This window comes from Furipterus horrens, unplaced genomic scaffold (assembly GCF_987537825.1).
Source record: "Furipterus horrens unplaced genomic scaffold, mFurHor1.1.pri manual_scaffold_8, whole genome shotgun sequence".
In the NCBI taxonomy this organism is placed as follows: domain Eukaryota; kingdom Metazoa; phylum Chordata; class Mammalia; order Chiroptera; family Furipteridae; genus Furipterus; species Furipterus horrens.
This window is the reverse complement of record NW_028327178.1, coordinates 96,930,857-96,951,729: the sequence shown is the minus strand read 5'-3', so window position 1 is coordinate 96,951,729 and position 20,873 is coordinate 96,930,857. Positions and strand designations below refer to the sequence as shown.

Sequence of the window (20,873 nt, the reverse complement as noted above, 5' to 3'; positions counted from 1 at the left end):
GGTTAGAAGAACGGGGATCCTGGATAGCTCGTCCGTGGAGACGTGGCTAATGAGGTGGAGCAATTCTACTCCTTGGCAGAGGAGCAGACCCAGAAGCCTCCGACTGGGGTGAAGCCTCCTCCCTCTGCTCCCCACCAGCATTCTTCTTCTTTTTTTTTTTTTCTGGTCTCATTCCACCCTCCTGCACCACGTCCCAGGAGTCCTCTCTGCTCAGCTTCCCCTTTCCTAATATTAGCACAGGCACAGCCCTGCCCCCCCGTCACAGGCAGTGATTACATAGCAAATTAACCACAAGCTGTTCCGTCCTCGTCCGGTGGCAGTTGGGGAGATGCTACTCTGAGTAATGACTTGTGTAGTTGATGCTCTCATCTGTAATCTGCGTGTGCAATAAATGCAGAAATAAAGCCCCCGCCCATACGAGAAAGGGACCAAGGAGAAGGAGTGGGGGCGGGGAAGAAATAATGAATTTTGTGGGCCGCATCTTCCAGTCTGGCTCCCGTTTCCTCTTGAGTAATGCAGTCATGCTCTGCATTTGGCTGATGGCTGTGCTGGCCTCGAGGATGGAGGCGGGCAGAGGGAGAGTTGGAGCAGGGCTTGACTCCTGACTCCTCAGAGTGTGTCTTTGAGGAGGGAAAAAGCTGTTCCCTGAGCTTCAGTTTCCTCATCTATAAAACGGGGACACTGATATTTATCTCCAACCAGGTGTTAAAGAGCCTGGATTCTGGAACATGGTAAATCCATAGTAAACATTACTTTTCTTCCCTTCACTGCTCCCCGCCCCGCCCCCTGCCAACCTTCTTTCTTTTCATCATATCAGATAGGGTTTTTTAAAAAAATTAAACTTAAAAAAAATTAAACATTTTATTTTGAGATCGTTGTTGATTCACATGAAATTGTAAGAAATAATATAGAGCGAGATAGATCTGTGTATTTTTAGCCAGTTTCTCTCTGTGCTAGCACCTTGTAAAACTGCAGTGTAATATCACAACCAGGGTATTGACATTGCTACAATCTACAGATAGATCTTACTAATATTTCCACACTTTCACTTGTACTTATGTGTGTGTTTGTGTATATTTAGTTCTATATAATCTTATTGCATGTGTAGGTTCATGTATTCACCACCACAGCCAAGACAGATGAACAGTTTATTACCACAAGGACCCTTTAGGATGCCCTTGAATAACAACACCAGCCTCCCCCCAGCCCCAGTCTCCAGCTCCTGGCAACCACTAATCTGTTATTTCTAAGCTTTGTCTTTTCAAAAATCTTATAGAAATAGAATAATACAGTGTGCAGCCTTTTGGGTTTGGCTTTTTAAAAATTCAGCATAATTCCTTGGAGATTCATTAAAGTTGTGTGTACCAATAATTCCTTTTTATTGCTAAGTAGTGTTCCATGGTGTGAATGTACTAGAGTATGTCTAACTACTCATCCTTTGAAAGACATCTGGGTTGTTTTCCATTTTTAGCTATTGCACAGGAAGCTGTTATGAACATTCATGGACAGGGCTTCAGACAGTTTCACTTATGTGTGAACATAAATTTTCATTTTTCTGGGATAAGTACCCAAGAGTGCAATTGCTGGATCATATGGGCATTGCATGTTTGGTTTTATAACAAACTGCCAAAGTGATTTTCAGGGTGGCTGTACCATTTTCCATGCCCGCCAGCAATGTATGGGACATCCAGTCTCCCCACATCCTTGCCCTCATTTGGTGTTGTCACTACTTCGGCCATTCTTTTTTTTTTGTTCAATTGGTGTATTTACTTGGTCTTGGTTTTCACATGAGAAGTCCTTGTTTCTACTTTAAACAATTCTTACCATATCTTTAAGAAAATGACAAAGTAGACTGTACACAAATTGGATCTAAAAGTATAAACACAATTCTGTATTCATCTTGAGTATAAAACTAGTTTGCAAAATATGAATAATATAGGCATAGAAATGGAGGGTAATTGATAGTGTTAAATACGAAGTTTCATAAAGTCCATGATTAGTGCCCAGTGGGAATAGGGAATGCCTTTTATTTTAGAATGTATAGCTCCTGAACTTTCGATTTGCATTTCCCTGATGATTAATGATGTTGAGCATCTTTTCCTCACTTGTGGGCCATCTGTATATCTTTTTCTGGAAAAATGTCTATTCAGATCATTTGCCCATTTTTTATTAATATTGAGTTGTGACTACTTTAGATATTTTGGGTATTAATCTCTTATCAGGTATATGATTTACAAATATTTTCTCCCATTTATTAGGATGACTTTTCATTTTGTGGATGACATTCTTTGCAGTGCTAAAACTCTTTCACTTGATCCAGTCTCACTTGTTGACTTTTACGTTTGTTGCCTTTGTTTTTGGTTTCAAATCCAAAAGATAATTGTCAAGACCAATGTCAAAGAGCTTACCACCTATGTTTTCTTCTAGGGATTTTATGGCTTCAGGTCTTACATTCAAGTCTTTAATCCACTTTGAGTTAATTTTTGTGTGTGGTGTAAAATAGTGGTCCAGTTTCTTTCTTCTGCATGTGTCCAGTTTTTCTGACATCATATTTTGAAGAGACTATCTCTTCCCCATTGTATATTATTTGTTTCTTTGTCATAAATTAATTGAATATATAGGCATGACTTTATTTCTGGGCTCTCTGTTCTATTCCAAGTAAACAGGTCTCTTTGACAGAAAGGTTGGGGTGTGTTTCATTGGGCTGTCTGTGCCCTGGGGGTGGTAACCTGTGAAGAACTATTTCTCGGAGAGTTCCAGTCCCGGAAGACCAAGGAAGGAAAGCCCTTTGGCAACCAGAGATAGGCAATCAAGGGGTGTTCCTTGGGCAGCAAAGAGTAGTGCACCCAGTATGTATAAAAGCTCTATCAGGGAGACGCTAGCACTCTGGATCTGGACAGAGGCAGCATCTGTGTGAGAATAGTGCCTGCGCCCTGAGGTCTTTGGAAAAGATTCCAGTCAGCGCCCATATGTGTTTAATCAGAAGCCTACCTCTCAGGCTGTCCCTGGCTGGTTTGGCTCAGTGGATTGAGCGTCGGCCTGCGAGCTAAGTGTCACTGGTTCGATCTTCCAGTCAGGGCACATCAGAGAAGGAAAACTCTGACTCCAAAAAACCTCCGCTGCCTTGCGGCATACCTCTTCAGGGGAAAGGCTAAGGGAGTAAACCCCGACAGAAAATCCGGAGCCGGAGTCCCTAAGGCGGTTTGACGTTGTAGTCAACACCGGCAACTCCTGCGGCGCACCTGAAGCCAAGCTGTATTGACTCCGTCTTTCCCTTGGACCCTTCAGCTGCGAAGAGAGGGGGGGGTCTGCCGCATGGGCAACAGCAGACCCTCCATATCACCCTGCCCAGGCTCTGTAGCTTCAGCTTCACTGGAGAAGACACTCCAGCGTCATCGCAAGATGTCGATTCAACACGGGAGGAGACAGATACCGTGTCACTCCCGAGTCGGACTGCACAGCCATTCTCGGCGGTGCAGATAGACTCTTGAGAAGCTACACCATCGTCTCTCGAGACGGACGGCTGCCGATGATGATGACCTCTCAGGCTACAGCCATGATCAGAAGCTAATAGGCTTCTTTCCCAGGAAGACTGAGCTCCTGGACCTAATGCCTCTGGCAGTGCCCTGGAGAGATGGCCATTAAGGAACTCTTTCTCTGCTGGTCCCAGTCCTGTGGATCCTACAAGAGAAAGCCCCACTGGCCACCAGAACCGGGCCATGGAGTGGTGTCACTGGTGGCAACAGCAAAAACCTGGGATCAGATACTAGTGCTCTGGAGCACAACAGAAAACCAAGACACAAACAAATAAAATGAAAAACAGATGGCACCTTCAGAAGGAGCAGGTGGAGAGAGAATGTGAAGATGATGCCCTCCAGGCTCCATCCCAGAGTGTACCCAGCATGCCCCAGTTGTGTGTCAAAGCAGATGCCTGCCCCTCAGACCCACTCTCCCTGGTCAGGCAGATGGCTGGGCCCAGGCCAGGTAGGTCCTTGCGTGCGCACCAGTGCTCAGGGTGCCCCAGCTTGCGGGTCTTGCTGTTGGTTTTCAAAGCTAGATGTTTTGGAGGCTCATCTCTCAGGTGCAGGTCTTAAAAGCTAGGGGTGTCCGATGTGGGGTTCAAACCCTATTCTCTTCAAGGAGCAGCTCTGGGTTTGAGCTTGCTCCAGACCGTGGGCTGCACCAGGGGTGGGGGTGGACGTGGGGATTGTGGCAGAATTGTGTCCCGGCCTCTTCTACTTGTTGCTGTGGCAGCCTTCTTTCGGGAGCCCAATTAAAAGGAGTCATCAACACACAGTGTAGGGTTTGTTTTTTTTTCCCAGAGAAAGTTATTCCACGTGTAGTTTTAGTGTGCAGAGTTGGTGTGAGGAGGTGAGCTCAGGATCTTGGTACATCTGCATCTGAACCAGGACCCCTCTACTTTGGTCATTGTTATAGTTGATAGCTTACTGTGGTTTTACTTTGCATTGTCCTAATGGGTAATGATGCTGATCATCTTTTCATGTGCTGATTTGCCACCTGTATATCCTCTTCTGTGGATTGCCTCTTTGTATCTTTTGCTCATTTTCTAATTGGATTGTTTATTTTTTTACTGTTGAATTCCCCCCACTGAGCTCTCTTTAAAAAGATAAAAAAATAACAGCCTTTTTTTCTGGCATAAGTCACATATCATAAATCTCACCCTTTTAAATTGTACAATACAATTGAGTGGTTTTTAGTATATAGTCACAAAGTTGTGCATCTAATTTCAGAACATCTCATCACCCAGAATGAAACCATTTACAGTCACTTCCCATTCCTCTCTCCCCAGCCCTTGGCAAACACTGATCTATTTCCCATCTATTCTAGACATTTTATTTAAGTGGAATTATAAAACATATTACCCTCTGTATCTGACTTCTTAGAATACTTTTTAAAGTTTCATCCATGTTTTAGCATGTTTTAGAACTTCATTCCTTTTCATGGGTCAGTAATATTCTAAACATGTGAATAATACAACAGTTTGTTGGATATTTGTGTTGTTTTCATTAGAATTAAAAAAAATTTCAGTTCCAGTTTGCATTTAATACTAGTTTGTATGAGTTTCAGGTGTACAGCATAGTGGTTAGATAATCACAGACTTTAGAAAGTGGAGTTTTCATTTTTGACTATTAGGAATAATGCTGCTATGGACATTTGTGTACAGATGTTTGTGTGAACATATTTTTAATTCCCTTGTGTATATTGGTAGGAATGGAATTGCTGGGTCTTGTGGTAACTATGTTGAGAGGAAATGCCAAACTGTTCTCCAGAGTGACTGCATCATTATATATTCCCACTAGTATTGTATGAGGTCTCCAATTTTGCTACACCCTCACCAGCAATTGTTATTTCAACTTTTTGATTATAGCCATCCTAGTGGGTATGAAATGATGTCTTGTTGTAGCTCTGATTTCCATTTCTCCAATGCCTAATGACGTTGAACATCTTTTCACATGCTTATTGGCTTGGAGAAGTGTCTATTCAAACTCTTTACCTATTTTTAAATTGCATTGTCTTGCTGTTGCTGTTTTTGAGTTGTATGAATTCTTTATATATTCTAGATCAAGTCTGTTATCAGATACACGATTTGCAAATATTTTCTCCCATTCTTTTGAAAGTCCTTTCACTTTTTGATGGTACCCTTTGCTAAACAAAAGTTTTTAATTTTGATAAAGTCCAATTTATTTATTTATTAATTTTGTTATTTGTGCTTTTGGTATTGTATCTAAGAAACCATTGCCTAATTCAAGGACGTAAAGATTTACTCCCATGTTCTCTTCTAAGGCTTTTATGGATTTAACTCCTACATTTAGGTCTCTGATTGACTTTGAGTTAATTTTCATATGCTGTGAGATAAGGGCTGAACTTCATTCTTTTGCATGTGGAAATCCAGTTGTCTCGGCACCATTTTTTAAAAAGATTGTTCTTTCTCTATTGAATTGTCTTGGTGCCCTTCTTGAAAATAATTTATTCGTGAATGTAAGGGTTTAGTTTTAGATTTTAGATTCTGTCCCCTTGATTGATACTTTTATTTTTATTCCAGTACCATAATATTCTCTTTACTGTGGCTGAATAGAACGTTTATTTTTTTCTGGGTAGACCAAAACCCTAGTTTATTTCAGCATCAGCAACATTTCAGCCATCACAAAGATAAACTCTACCTAGGCTGACATAAGTCTCAATAGTGAGCCTAAGGACTCAGGCACCAGGTGGTGAGCATCAGGGGTGCATGGTGGGCACTGCCTGGGCAATAAGTTAGGAAGCAGTAAGGCTGGTGGCTGTGACAGGTGTGGGCCAGGCCTTGACTTCTGGGAGGACATGAGGTAATCAATGGCCTGGCCCTGGTCCAGCCGCTGCTCCATCTTGATGAGCAGCTTCCTGCTGTCCACCACTATCTGCACCAGCTCCACCTCCAAGAAGGCCAGGCGGCCTGCGTTGATGTCCAAGACTCCAACCACAGCGGTATATATGCCACCTGTGCCTTGCTTCTGAACCTCAGCCTTTGGAGCTTTTCCGGGCACTTCTTGTGCTTGCCCAGGTGGTTCAACTTAATGTGCACACCTGCCCGCAGCCCTGTGCCCAGGTTGGACAGGCAGGTTAGGATGTAGCCCAGGTGAGGGTTCCACATGAATTCGTAGTTCTTAGACTTGAAGAGTGTTTCCATCTGGGCGAGGCCATTGCAGAATCAGGTGAACACCTCCTTCATGTTGTTACTTTTCTGCATGGAGATGACCCGCTGGAGGTCCTCTTCATTGACCCACACCAGGAAGGTCTTACTGTCATTATGCCAGATGCCATGGGCATCAGGCCAGCCCCATGCCATGCCCGAGGCCAGCAGCAGGAGCAACATGGGCTTATCGAAGAGGAGGTGGTTGTCAATGAGATGCTGCTGCTCCGTGTCAATCATACTCTCAAGGGCATAGTACCTGCCGGCCAGGTCAGCCTCCGGGTTCAACAGGGCTTCCATGGTGAGGTTCTCAATGGCTCTGTGCTCCCTGGGGCTGCAGTGCTGAGCAAGGCAGAAGCCGCAGATGCTGCGGCCTGTGAGCACCCATGCACTCAGCGCATAGTTGGGGCCCAGGTTGTCGCTGCCCTGCAGGTTGTCAGTGTTGAGATCTGTCTTGTGCTCATCACTCTGCTTGTAGCTGCCATGCCAGTCCTCGATGATGGGGTCAAAGACATCCCTGAACACCTCATACGACTCTCGTCGCCCGCCACATAGCCCACTGTCATGCTATACGGGTGGCCTAGGTTGTCTGCTCCAGTCCGGATAACATTGTCCAGTGTGAAGCCACTGGCGTGCTCTTGGTGCGCAGCTCGGTGTCCGCTCGGGGGTCAGCACCTTGGCCCTGCCGTTGCTGTGGCTGCTGAGGTCGGGGACTCGTCCTCCTCTGGGAAGCCCAGCTCCAGCAAAGGGGGGCTGCTGGCTAAGGGTGGGGGGCCCACGCCAGCTTGAGAAGGGAGAGCTCGTTCCTTTCAAGGCTCAGGGAGCAGCGCAGGCGAAAAGCCTGAATAAAAAGTTTGGAAATTGGGAAGTGTGAGGTCTCCGATTTTGTTCTTCCTTTTCAAAATCACTTTGTCTATATTATTACTGTTTTTTTCTATTCTTGCATTTCATATGTATTTTTAGGATCGGCTTGTCAATCTCTGCAAAAACAATAAGTCAAATTTCCTTGGTAGAGATACTATATATAGATCAACTTGAGGAGTACTACTGTCTTGCAATACTGTCTTAAAATACATGAACAGCTGACATCTTTCCATTTATGTAGGTCTTTAACTTTCTTCAATGATATTTTGTACTCTGGTACTTCTTTAGTTAAATTCATTCCTAGGTATTTTGTTTTTGATGTTTTATAAATGGAATTTTCTTAAATTTCATTTTAGAATTTATTCATTGCAAGTGTATAGAAATACAATAGAATTTTGTATATTGATCTTGAATCCTACAAGATTGCTAAACTCGTATTTCTAATACATTTTTAGTGCCTTCCTTAGGGTTTTTACATATAGAACCATGTTGTTTATGAATCAGTGAAGGAGGCTGATAAGAAAAAAAATGGGCTCATTTGAAATATGGTGTTGCAGGAGAGCTCTGTGGATACTGTGGACCACCAGAAAGACAGACAAGTGGGCCCTAGAGCAGACTAAGCCTGAAACATCGCTTGAGGCAAAAATGGCAAAGCCGAAACGGTCCTGCTTCAGGTACATCTCGAGAAGGCAGGGTTCTTTGGAAAAGATAATGATGCTGTGGGAAATAGAAGGCAGCAGGGAAAGAGACAGACCAAATAGGAGATGGACTGACTCCATAGAAGAAGTGGTAGGTATAGTCTACAGAAGCTGAGCAGGGCTCCTGAGAACAGGACATTGTAGGCATCGCTCATTCATGGTGTCACCAGGAGTGGGTGCTCACTCAATGGCATGTAGCCACACCTCTGTGAGTAGAGATAAGTTTACTTCTTATTTTCTAATCTGGATGACCTTTATTTCTTTTTCTTATCTAATTGCTCTGGCCAGAATGTCCAGCATAATATTAAACAGAGGTGGTAAGTGTGGACATCCTTATTTTTTTTTTATCCTCACCTGAGGATATGTTTATTCATCTTAGAGAGAGAGGAATTGGGGGGGGTAGAGAGAGAGAGAGAGAGAGAGAGAGAGAGAGAGAGAGAGAGAGAAATATCAATGTGAGAGAGAAACATCAATTGGTTGCCTCTTTTATGCACCCAACTAGGGATCAAACCTGCAACCCAGGTAGGTGCCCTGACTGAGGATTGAACCCACAACACTTTGATGTACAGAATGATGCTCCAACCAACTGAGCTACCTGGCCAGGGCAGTGAACATCCTTATTTTGTTCCTAATCTTAGGGGGAAAGCATCCAGACTTTGACCATTGAATATAATGTTAACTGTGGGTTTTATTTGTAGATGGCCTTTATCAGGTTAAGAAAATTCACTGCTATTTCTAGTTTAAGTGTTTTTGTCATAAGAGGGTATTGGATTTTGTCAAATGCTTTTTCTGCATCTATTGAGATGATGATATGGTTTTTGTTCTTTATTCTATTAATATAGTATATTGCATGATTTTTACATGTTAAGCCAAACTTGCACTCCAGGATAAATGCCACTTGGTCATATGTTGCTAAATTTGGCTTGCTACATTTTTATTTTGTTGAAGATTTTTGTGTCTTCCTATTGCATATTGAGAGTTCTTTATACATTCTAGGTACTAGTCCATTCAGGTAGGGTTAGGTTACAAACTAAATTGAGCAAACTCTGGCTAGCCCAAACAAAACCAGGAATTTTTTGGAGCATGTGAGGCCAATCAGTTCAGCCCTAAGGATGGAGTCCAGGTATCAAAAATCAACCATCGGTCAGATCATGGTGCCTCTGCTCGTTCTGTCCTGGTGTCACCCATTTGAGACTCAAAGTGTGAATGAGCTCAACTGGCTCATTTGGGGGCATGTGACCAGGAGGGTTGGGACACCTGAATGACAGACCCAGAAATGCTGCTTGTAATGAGGGCCGAGTGTTTCCTGAGGCAAAACTTCGTTGTCGCTGTCAGAAGGAGAAATTAAGAGTTGTCAGGCTCTGTCCTGTAGAAAAACTCTTGATTGAGATGCACCTCATGACAGAGTTTGGCATTTCAAAGTAGTGGAGATTATGGTATTTGAAATCATTGAACTGAGTCTGAGTCCCAGTGCTACCATTATTGTCTGGAAGATCTTGAATGAGTAACTAAGTCCTTCTGTGCCTCAGTTTGCTCAGCTATACAATTTATAGAGACTTCATTATAGGGTTGTAGTGAAGGTCAATTGAGCTAATGACTGTAAAGAGTTTAGCGTAGTGTGTGTGGTATAAAATGAAATGCTGAATAAATAGGGACTGTTATTAGTAAATTTAAAATATTTTTATACTATAGTAAATAAATGAGAACTGGAGGAAAAGTGTCGATACTATGTCCTAATAAAGCGGGGGAGGTAGTATCAGGGAAGGCTGCTTTGATGTTGTGGGCTTTGAGGTCTGATGGGTGTGGAGGAGCTGCTATAGCTTTCTGCTGGAAATAAAGGTAGTGGTTTTAGCCTAATGAATGCGGGGAAGATATCAAGGGGCCACACTGTTGTTTTTTCCCTCCCCCATCCTCACACAAATTCCGTGGGACTGAGACATGGCCCTTCATCTGGGATGACTGAGTCACCCAAGATTAGGCCGGCCCCCAAATGACACCCCCGCCCCCCAGAACTCAGCCTTTTCATTTAGCAAAGGCAGACCCAAGTCCCATGGTAGGTCTTGAGAACTTGGTATCCATCTCAGTGGGAATTTATTTCTTTTTTATATATTATTAGTGGATCACTGGGAAAGCATATATTCCCCACAGCACCATCTCTGTGTTCCTTCTACTCTTACCGGCAGCACATTATTAAACATTTGATCTTTGTCCATTTGATGGAAAAACAGAGGTTTAAGAACTATAGTTTTAATTTCTGAGTGAGGTTGACCACTCTTTCATGTTTTTAAAAGCCATTGTATTTCTTTTTCTGGAACTTTCTGTTCATTAAAAAACAAACAAACAAACAAAAAAACACCCCTCAGTTTTCTGTTTTTCCCCTTTATTCATTTGTGAAAGGCTGTTTATATATTGGAAAAATTAGTTCTCTATTTCATATTGCTTATATGTCCCCCCAAGTCTGTCTCTCTTTTTTGTTCTGCTTGCCATGCAGAGTTAAACATTTTTAATGTAGTTAAATTTCTTAATCTTTTCTTTTAGTCAATGGTTCCTGAATCTCGTGTCCAGAAGGCAACCTCCAAACCCTTTCCCATTATGAAAGTCCAAAAATTACCCTGTATTTTTTCTAGTACTACTCTTTCATATTTATATTTAAAATTTTTGACACATCTGGAATTTATTTTGGAATGAAGACTGAGGAAAGCATCCAACTTACTATTTTTCCAAATGCCTAGCCAGCATTTATAATTCAGTAACTCAAGAATGGATTATTTCTGAAGACGGCTTGAATGTATTTAACAATCCTGGTGGCCTTAGGAAGCCAGCATGGGGTCTTTCAGGACCAACAGGTGAAACTCACCTGATACCTTTCGGCAGAGAGCTTCTGGGCAGTTTGACCAGGGCCAGGTCGCAGTGAAGTCTCTAGGTTTTAACCTCACATCAAGCAGAAAACGGTGTGGAAGGACGATATTGTTTAGAATACTGAAGAATTACTCTTTTAAATATATTGTAGAATGATGTTCTTGATTCCTTCTATGGGTACTACAAGTAATAGTCTTCTAGAACCCCCTGATACATTACCCAAAGGGTTATTTTGAGAGCATTAATGCAGTAGTTATCAGTCAGAGGGGTTTTTTTGGTCAAAAAATTTGTATAACTAATTTGCAAGATATTTAGCAATGGAGTTTTACAGTTAAAAAGATACAAAACAGAAGACCAAAATATATGTAAATGTTGGTTACACATAGATAATTAGAAGCACTGAAGAAAAACCACATTTTTACTATTATAACACTTTAAAAAATATGGTGTAGGGAATGGGTACCTTGCAGTGTGTATCCTAAGGATCCTATCCCCACCAGAGACTGTTGCCTACCAGAAAGGGTTACTTGATAAAATATGGGATTCTCAGTTATATTTGAATGTCAGATAAAAAATGAATAATTTTTTAGTATAAGTATGTTCCAAATATTGCATGGGACATACACTTAAAGATTATTCGTTATTTATCTTAAGTTCCAATTTTACTGGGTATGCTGAAATTCTAGTTGCTAAAACTAGCAGCCCCACCCCAAGGGACATGGAGACGTATTTAGTTGTCTCAGCTGAGGAGGGGGTAGTGCTATGGGGATGGAATGGGTAGAGGCCGTGGATGGTGCTAAATATCACACAATGTACAAAAGAGACCCCCACAACAAAAATGATCCAGTCCACAAAGTCAGTAGCGTCAACGCTGAGAAACATTTTAACTAGCTTATTACAGTCTCTAGAGCTCTGATCTTTAGTAACTCTGTAATTAAGAATTCTCTGGTATGAAATTTCTTTTAGAATCAAAATTGGAGAAACCCTCAGAGGCCCCCAAGGAACTTTTTTGATTTTTCATTATTTTATTGATGACAGTTAGACCTAAGTAGCTAATTTTATTTTCCTTTTCCCTTTGACTCTCAGGAAACTCAGACCAAATTAAAGGCTCATGCATAAAGACTCTGTGGTATCTTACTTGCTGCATATATATTTTATTTTTTCCTTTGGTGTTGGTATTTTGGACTAATTTGTGTTTCCTTGGTCCTAATTCTTACTTTTTATTCATTTTTCACCATTTGCTATAAAATAGTCACATTCACAGGATAAGTAAAATTTACAGGGTAAGGTGGGTTACACACACAAGTACACATTCATATGAATATTTAAACATGGACTTAATCAGACATTTGACTGGCCCTGTACTGTGCCCATGGGAACCAGGTAGAAAAACGGGGGCTGCCCAAATCCTTCCCAACATCCCACAGGTCTCAGGAAACACCTCTGCTCTCTGCTTTTCTCTTTACCTTCCAGCCCAGGCCTTAGAACACCTGTGGCCGTTAGCCCTGGAAAACCAGACCTGCCATGAGACTGGACTTTGGGCATCAGGAGAGTGAACCCTGGCTTTTTGCAACTTGATCTTGGGAGGTCCTTCCCGCTGCCCAAAAAGTGAGGGGCCCTCGACAGAGGCCAAGCAGGCAGGACCGGGTGAGGCATTGTGGCGGCCCATGCAGACACACAGTGGGAATGAGATTGCATCTTCCCCCGGACCAGCGAGATTCTATAAACATAATCAAAATGTAATAGAAACTTTTTGGAAATGCTGTTATGAGGAGAAAGCATCAATCTTGATGGAACTCTGCTCAACAGGCTTTGCGGAGCTAATCAATCATGGTCAGGGCTCGGCCTCCCCATCTGTCTGCGCCGGGGACCGTGCGGAGCTTGCTTACTCCCCGGCTGGGGCCGCGTCCCCTCACCAGGCAATCCATCATGCTGCAGGGGGATGGCGGGAGGGGAATAATAGCACGCTAATAAACTAAGGGCTTTTTTCATTCCTAACTAATTTTTAGTAAATGAGCCCAATCCAGACAGAGCTGGGAAAACAGCCCGAGGAGATAGTGCTTCCGAGTTGCGCCTCGCTGACTGGGGACAATGGCTCATGGGCCCGAGGGGAAGCAGAGAGCCAGCCCAGCCCAGGGTCACTCTCTTGGTGTTTAGCTGAGGCAGGGCCTGGCCCATGGACACACAGGGAAGAATGAGGCCAGGACAACTTCTGGACTGATTGCGTGGACTTCTGGGGCTGGCTCACAGTGCTGATGCCAAAGATATGGTGACTATACCTGCGTTAGGTTTGGGGCTTGAACTTACACTGGAAGTCAGAAGTCAGAGAGCTGGGTCCAAGCAATGGCTTCAACTGCCGATAACCAGAAATGAACCCAGGGGTCAGAAGCCAAGATGTAGAATTAAGAGCAGAATGCAGGATGGGCTCTGTGAATAATCAGAGGGGCATGGGGTCCATTTCCATCTGCAGCAGCTGCCTTGGGGGTGAACCTTCCAGACTGCAGGCAAGACAGGGCTCAGAAGGGGATATTCTTAGAGAAGCCTCTAATTTGGGGAACAGTGTCTGTTTGTAATCAGGCTTCTGTCTCCAGCACTTTGCTTTGTGCATGGCACATGGTAGCCACTCATAAATATTTGTTAAATGAATACACGCATGAGAATTGTCTGTAAGATATCTGGTTTTGAAGATCTGGTCTGACAAGTTCCTTAAATTCTTCAAGTTCCTATCCTGAAATATATCACAGTCTCAGTTCCTGGTTTCTTCCCACCTAGGCCCCTGTCATGGATAGAAGGACAATTTGGAGAAGGTGTATATATTCATAATCTATTGTGTGTAACAAATTACCCCCAAACTAAGTGGTTTTAAATAGCGATAATCATATATTGTCTCTCTTGGTTGCTGTGGGTCAGGGACTTTTCTCTGTCCTAATAAGTCTTCCTGGAGGTGTGGTCATCAGTTCTGCACCAGGAACTTAGGGATGGCTGCAATTTTTTTTGACACTCCCATCATCAAGAGATGGGAACTACTTCTTCTCCCCTTGGATCTGAGCTGACCAGTGACTGTTTTGACCTTTAGAGGAATACAGAAGAAGTGATGTTATGCAGGTCTGGGTCTAGTTTTTAAAAGGACTGGCAGCTTTCACCTTGGTCTCCTGGAGCCTGACCTGCCATCTAAGAAGTCTGAACATGCTTCTGGACACACTTTGTGGACTGGCCCTGAGTGTACATGGAGAAGGGGAGGCTCCCAGCTGAGCCCAGCCCTCTAGTTTCTGCCAAGGTCCAGACATTATGCCATCTTGAACCCTCCAGACCAGCCTAGCTGACTGCATGTCACTAAGTGGCCTCAGTCAATATCACGTAGAGCAGAAAAATGGCTCTGGTGAACTTTCGTATAAAATCATGAGACATAATAAAATGGTGGTTGTGTTAGGCCACTAAGTGTTGGAATAGTTTGTTTTGCATCAAGAGATCATTGAAACACCAAGCATACACTGAGAGATTGTAGATCATAGCTTGTCCAACTGCACATTCTGTGTTTGAATCATTTCTGTGATATTTTCCTTAGATATCATTGCTGCAATCCCTAGAGGGGCAGGATAATTATTATCCTTGGGATTAGCCCCTTCTACACTGGGATAGTTATGCTCTCCTTTCTTCTTCCTTTTCTCCCTCTATCCTCCCTTTTCTCTGCCTCTTTCCTTCCTGTATTTCCAATTATTTATTGGGGTGAGAATCAGAAAGTAGTTCTAAGATGAGGTATACTTGGGTTCTCCAAATAAACAGAATCAATATATATTTATTAAATGCATTGGCTCATATGATTATTGAGGCTGAGAAGTCCCACGATCTGCCATCTGCAAGCTGCAGAAACAGGAAAGCTGAAGGTGTAGTTCAGTTCAAGACCAAAGGCCTGAGAAACAAGTGTAAGTCCTGAGTCCTAAGACCCAAGAAACAGAAGCGTTTATGTCTAAAGGAAGGAAAATATGGATACCCCAGCACAGGAAAAGGGAGAGAATTTGCCTTTGCTCTGCCATTTTGTTTTATCCAGGCCCACAATGGATTGGCTAGCACCTGCCCACATTGGTGAGATTGGTCTACTGTATCAAATACTAATCTCTTCCAGAAACACCCTCACAGACACACCCAGAAATAATGTTTTACCAGCCATCTAAGCATCCTTTAGCCCAGTCCAGTTGACCCATAAAATTAACCATCACAGGAGGTGATGCTTGAGCTGGGTCTGGACTGGAGTGTAGGAGTTGAGTGGGCACCTGGGTAAGAGCTCATTCTAGGCAGGACTGAGGTTGGGAGTGCATGGTATGGGGCGGGTGGTAATGGTGGGACTTGAAATGAGAGGCAAGGTAGTTGTGACCATGTCACAATAGGCATTAATGCCACTTATGAGTTTAGACTTTATGTCTGGGCTGAGCAGGAAGATATACCCCTTTCAGAAGCCACCTTCTGATTGCTGTGTGGGTGGTGAGTCTGGCAGCAGGAGGACTAGTTAAGAGGTAGATCGGGTGACAGATGGTGGTGGTTTGGACCAAGGTGGAGGTGGTGGAGCTGCAGGAAAGTGGGTAGTTTGGAAAGTGCAATGTTCGCCGCATTCCTGGAGAACACGCAATTCTGCTATAAGGGACAAGGAAAAACAAAAAGGATAGATGAAGCTCCCAAGAAGTGTTTGGCGTGGAGAGTAAGTACATAAGCTAGTAGCTTATGCGGCAGAGGCGAAACTCAGAGGGTGTGTTAAGTATATACAATGAGTAAGCTTGTGAGACTCAGGCAGAATTCATAGATGTGTTAAATAGAGACATAAGAACATTGGTAACATGCTAATCATGTACAGATTAAATGGCTTCCATGGTAAAACAAACAAGAGTATTATAAATAGAAATGGGTGGAAAGATCAAATAATGACTGGTTACTTCTGGTCTGACAGCTAGGTCATCCCTAATTTGATGTTACCAGTCTTGGTCTCATTCTATCCAAGAAATGTAGATGAAACCCACGGCTGTTCAGCAGGCAAGTGACCAAGCCACAGCAGTGGCCAGGAGTATGTACTTGCCTTTGTCTCTTCAACAGAGCATGTGAGGGATGATCCCCTTGCTCAAACTGCAACTCTGGTCCTCGGAACCACACCTGAGCAGGGCTGGCTAATGTGGTAGATAGATGAATAGAAAGAAAGACAGAACATATAAACCTTGCATACCCCGGGGTTTCAGGGTCATTTGGTACTTTCAGTCACTTGTACCCCACCTTAAACATACCAACTAACCTCACCTCCTTTTTCTCTTGATTTTTCGCTTTGTGTCTAAGTTGGTTTAACAAACATCATGATTTGAGCATCTCAATCTAGTCTATGAGCCTTTCTGTTCATTGTATGGCCTATGAGTTAGATGCCTACTGGTGTTCTTGTGATGGGAGAAGGCAGACCTTTGGCAGGAACAAAATGGATTTTCAAGAGCTCTCTTTAGTTAAGAGCCTCCATCTCTGTTTGGGAAGTACATGTTGAATATACTCTGGAAGGGTTCTGGGCAGGGGGTGGGGTTGCAAGGGAGTGGCCAGGGGCACCAGCCTCAGTTCTCTGGGTCTATAACAACATTAAACAAGTTAGTTGGTGAGGAGGCACCAACTATCCAAACCTTCCTTGGTTGGTGCCTCCTCCACTCTCACTTCGACCATTGTCCCAGCCTCCTGCCCATCTATCTTCCCATAGCCTCCCCTCCTCAGCCTACCCTCCTCCCACAGGGTCATTCTAAAACACAGATCCAAGCTATGATGTAGAATACCTGTGTTTGTAGGTGGAAGGTCTTGGAGAGTGTGAACAGCGTGAGGCAGGAAGAATGACTAACAACATACTTTGTATTAGTTAGTTTTGCTGCATAACAAATAATCCAAAACATTATTTTTAAGCTCACAGGTCATCTGAGTTTTAGTTAACCTTGACTGGGTTTGGCTGGGCCAGCCTGGACTCCAGGCTTCTAGTTTGGGCTCAAGTTTGCTCCATGTGTCTTCATTTTGGGATCCAGATTCAAGAGTCCCCAACTATTTATGACATGATCTTCTCATGGCATTTATCTTGAGCACAAGAAGCCAAGCCAAAATATGCAAGCACATTTAAAGCTCCTGCATGTATCACATCCTTCTGCTAACATTTCATTGGCCAAAGTAACACATGGATAAGCCTAACATCAATAGGAATATTATTCAGCCATAAAAAGGAAGAAGATTCTGACATATGCTATAACATAGATGAACCTTGAGGACATTATTCTAAGTGAAATAAACCAATAGCAAAAAGACAAATACTCTATGATTCCACTTATATGAGGTACCTAGAATAGTCACATTCATAGAGATAGTAAACAGAGGAAAAATGGAGAGTTGTTGGTTAACTGACACAGAGTTTTAATTTTACAAGATGGAAAGAGCTCTGCAGATTTGTTGCACAATAATGTGAATGTACTTAACACTATTGACCTGTAGAGTTAAAATGGTTAAGGTGGCCCTGGCCATGTGGCTCAGTTAGTTGAAGCATTGTCCTGTGCATTGAAAGGTTGCTGGTTCAAATCCTGGTCAGAGCACATGCCTAGGTTGTGGGTTTGGTCTCTTGTCAGGGCATATATGGGAGGCAACCAATCAATGTTTCTCTCTCATATCAACGTCTCTCTCTGTCTCCCTTCCTGTCTCTCTGAAAAAAATAGATAATGTGGTAAATTTTATTTTTTCTTCTTAAAGAATTTTAGTTTAAGTGAAGAAGAAAATTCAATTTAAACACTAAATGGTATAAAATAAGCACAAAAGCAAAGGTAACATATTGTCCATAATCCCATCATACAGAGATAGACACTATTAACCCCTGAAGTCCCTGCCAGACTTTTCTCTACTTGACTATCCAATGGAACCATGTGTTAATTTTCTTCAACAGAAAGAATGTCCTTCTACATGCTCTATTGTGGCTAACTTTTTTCAAACAAAATTGCCTTGTTGACTTGTTCTGAAGTCAATACATAGAGCCTCCATCATTATTTTTTAAAATTATATTTTATTGATTATGCTATTACAGTTGTCTTGATTTTTCTCCCTTCGCCCCCCCTCCACCCAGCAACCCCCACTCCCTCAGGCAGTCCCTCCATCATTTTTCATGTCCATGGGTCATGTGTATAAATTCTTTAGCTACTCCATTTCCTATACTGTACTTTACATCCCCATGGCTATTCTGTAACTACCTATTTGTACTTCTTAATCCCCTCACCTCTTCACCTATTCCTCCACACTCCTCTCCCATCTGGCAACCATAAAAACTTTCTCTGTATCCATGATTCTGTATCTGTTTTTCTTGTTTGATTAGTTTGTTTTTTAGATTCAATTGTTCATAGATATGTACTTTTTGCCATTTGGTTGTTTGTAGTTTTGATCTTCTCCTTTTTCTTAAGTAAGTCCCTTTAACATTTTATATAATAATGGTTTGGTGATGATGAACTCCTTTACGTTTTTTTGTCTGGGAAGCTCTTTATCTGCCCTTGGGTTCTAAATGATAGATTTGGTGGGTAGAGTAATCTTGGCTGTAGGTCCCTGCTTTTCATGACCTTGAATATCTCTGGCCAATCCCTTCTAGCCTGCAAAGTTTCTTTTGAGAAATCAGCTGACAGTCTTATGGGAACTCCCATCAAGGTAACTTCTTTTCTCTTGCTGCTTTTGAGATTCTCTCTTTATCTTTAACTTTGGGCATTTTAATTATGATGTGCCTTGGAGTGGGCCTCTTTGCATCCATCTTGTTTGGGACTCTCTGTGCTTTCTGAACTTGCCTGTCTTTTTCCTTTACCAAATTAAAGAAGTTTTCTTTATTTATGTTTTCCAATAGATTTCTAATTTCTTACTCTTTCTCTTCTCCTTCTGGCACCCCCATGATGTGGATGTTGGACTTCTTGAAGTTGTCCCAGAGGCTGCTTATACTATCTTTGTTTTCTGGGGTTTTTTTTTTCTCTTGTTGTTCTGACTGATTGTTTGTCTCTTCCTTATGTTTCAAGTCATTGATTTGATTCTCAGCTTCATCCACTCTACTGTTGTTTCCCTATAAATTGTCCTTTACTTCAATTACGGTATCCTTTGCCTCCGACTCAATCTTTTTTATGCTGCTGAGATCCTCTCTAGGTTCCATGAGCATCCTTATAACCAGTGTTTTGAACTCTGCATCTGATAGATTGCTTATCTCCATTTGTTTAGCTCTTTTTCTAGAGTTTTGATCTGTTCTTTCATTTGGGCCATGTTTCTTTGTCTCCTCATTTTGGCTGCCTCCCTGTGTTTGTTTCTATGTATTAGATTGAGCCGTTTTGACTCCTTGCCTTGGTAATGTGGCCTGATGTAGTAGGTGTCCTGTAGGGTTCAGTGGCACAGCCTCCCCTATCACCCAAGCTGGGTATTCGAGTGTGCCCTTCATGTGGGCTGAGTACACTGTCCTCTTGTAGTTAAGCCTTGGTTGCAGTTGGCAGATCAATGGGAGGGATTTACACAGGCCTGTCAGCTGCAAGGATTGGCTGTGACCACTGACCACCAACCTCTGTCCTCCATGGAGGATCAGCTGTTCAGGGGCTGGGTATTGGTCGGCAGCTGTCCACTGGGTGTGGCCCTGGGGTTTCTTGGGTGGTGCAGGCCAAGGTCAGCCCTCACCTGTGTTTTGCCGAGGGCCACCCTGTTTGAGCTATAAAGCAATCTGCGATGGCTTGGAGATCCCCAGGTGAAGCCGGGCTGTGAATCTAGGCTGGCTTCTGCTAGTGCCGGGCCTGGGGCTCACTGAGGCCAGCTGTTGCTTGTTTGAGAGGATTTAGGAAGTTGTGAAGCCTGAGCCAAGACCAGCCATTCATATGGAAAAGCAGCTTGAGTGGGCCCATAAATTGGGTGGGGTGGAGTCTCTGGGAATTTCCAAGGCGGATCAAACAGTGTTAGCCATATTGATGGAGTCTCAGATATGGCACCAGCTTGCTGGCTCAGTCTGGGTGGATGTGGTTTCTTTAATTCTATAGTTGTCAGACTTCCATTAAACTCAATTTCTGATGGTTCTGAGTGGTGGTTGTTCCATATTTTGTTCCATATTTTAGTTGTAATTTTGATGTGGTTGTGCGAAGAGGTGAGCCATGTCTGCCTACGCTGCTATCTTGATCGGAAGTTCCATCATCATTTTTATAGCTGGATGGTGTTGTGTGTTTTCTGTATTCTAATTGTATCAGTTCATAATGCTGTGTAACAAAACACCTCAAAACTCAGCAGCTTAAGAAAACAACCATTTATCACTGCCCACAAGGATTATTGTGAAAATGTTTCACTGGGCAACTATTCTCAGGAGAAGGAAAGTTAAGGGAAGCAGAGGAAGAAAGATAAGTCAAGATATGATATTAGCTTGAGGTAAGTTTCAGCCTGGGTCAACAGAGAGTTCTGGAGTAATAGGTGTACCCCTGCATTGGTGTCACCTTAAGGCCCTTTGATATATCCCTCCCTTGTCAATCAATCACTGGCCATAAGCTGACAGGTCATGTTTAACCAACGTTAATTCTCCAGAGAAAGATGGAGGTGAAAGCTATTAGCAGCCAATATTGATAGCATCCTGGTGAAAAAGAAAGTGGTCAATTTTATGTGTCTTTTATTGCAATTTTAAGAAAAAAACTTTTAAAAAATCAATGGTGTGGGGATGTACACTCCATCTATAGTGGGAGGCCCTGCTAAGTTATAAAGCAAAGGGTGTGGATGGATAATCCTGAAATAGTGGA

At 42.8% G+C, this 20,873-nt stretch overlaps 1 pseudogene; it reads right to left on the bottom strand.

Moving 5' to 3' along the window:
- Nucleotides 1-6,182: 6,182 nt before the first annotated feature.
- Nucleotides 6,183-20,873, bottom strand: part of LOC150003574 (creatine kinase B-type-like) — a 176,497-nt pseudogene continuing 161,806 nt past the window's right edge.